This window comes from Orycteropus afer, unplaced genomic scaffold, assembly GCF_000298275.1.
Source record: "Orycteropus afer afer isolate SDZICR_OR568_19922 unplaced genomic scaffold, OryAfe1.0 scaffold00029, whole genome shotgun sequence".
Lineage (NCBI taxonomy): Eukaryota > Metazoa > Chordata > Mammalia > Tubulidentata > Orycteropodidae > Orycteropus > Orycteropus afer.
Window position 1 is genome coordinate 18,656,497 of NW_006921616.1, and position 1,691 is coordinate 18,658,187.

Sequence of the window (1,691 nt, forward strand, 5' to 3'; positions counted from 1 at the left end):
ACCTTCCTTCCGAGGAGTGGCTGGTGGGTTTGAACTGCCAGCCTTCTGGTTAGCAGTCAAGTGCCTTAGGCACTATGCTACCAGAGCTCCTAAGATTCACTTAGAAAGGTTTAATAACTACTCCAAAATCATACAACTACAAAGTGATAAAACTAGGATTTAAACCTAGAGACAGGCTCACTCAAAAGCTCTTTTCACTTCACCTCAGTGTTTTCCTTGCTTGATGAACACAGATGAATCATTTAACTGTTCTTTGCCTCATGTAGCTTCATATCTAAAAAGTGAAAAGAGTATGCACATGTATAAACTATATATGATCTTTCAAAGGGGATGATAACTTTTATGCCATCTACTTAGCAAAATAGGTGCAAGAATGAAAAGTAACCATGCACTTGACATTTTTTATAAACTACAAATTCTTCTTAAGGAGGGATACATGAATCATCTCACAATGTAGATGAACCTGGAGGACATTATGCTGTGTGAAATAAGTCAATGACAGAAAGACAAGTACCATATGAACCCATTACTGTAAAAAGACAAAGAAGGGTTTGCTTGGGAAAGGGAAATTACTTTGTAGGTTACTGGGATGAGGAGGGAACAGGAGGGATTAATTTCTGGCTAGTTGGGGCCAACATGCTGATGTGGATAAGGGTAAGGATATATGGAAAGGGTCTGTGACCACCATGATAACATTAGGAAATGGGAAGACACTGAATTGTGCACGTAAGAGATAGATGACAGATGCTAATACCAACCAATGTGTCCACAACACTGCATTGCCATTAATATCAAACACCAGGTTACAGATAAACACTTAAACACCTGAGAGGATCAGATGGGGATCAGTGAACAAGAATATACTCTACACCAAGGATAGATTCAGCCAAGGCTAATCTTGCACAGGTACCAGTGATACAAAATACCTGCAGTCCTTACAAAAACAACAGAAGACAGACACAGACACCCAGACACTATGGGAGAGAGATCCAATAGATCTACTGTTTCAAGACCATAGTACTGAAGGACACCAGACTCAACTGGCACAACAAAATACAAAAAAGCCTTGTTCCTCATCCTACGTTGGTGAGTGGTGACTGGAGTCTTAAAAGTTTCAAGCGGCCATCTAAGATGCACCTCATGGTCTCCTAGCATCAGAAGTGAAGAAGAGTGCAAAAAAGCAAGGGCATCTGGAAGCAATCAACCTTAGGACATGATGGCCCCTGAGACCAGAAGAGCTAGATGGTGCCCAGCTAATAATGCCAAACACTCAGGAAAGGACCAAATCTGGAGATCTTGGATAGAGTGGGAGGAAAAACATAGAACAAAATCCAAAAACTCAATAATGACCAGAATTACTGGTCAGATGGAGTCTGATGAGACCCCCAATACTATGGCCCTGGGATACATTTTGGGCCTGGAATAAAACTCACTCCCAGGGGCTGGCTCTCAGCCCAATAGTTTACAAGATGTACATGCAGACTACTCAATCCAGGATGATGCACTCACATACTCTATGGTAATACAATAGACCACAGGGCACCAGAAGACCAACATTGAAATTCAGGAAATGCAGAACAAACAGGATTGCATAAATATGAGGGGCACAGGGGGAGGGTTACTGGGCAGGGAGGGTCGGAGACTGGGTTAGGGTTGGACATGGTAAATGGGGAGTGAAACTAAATGTACAT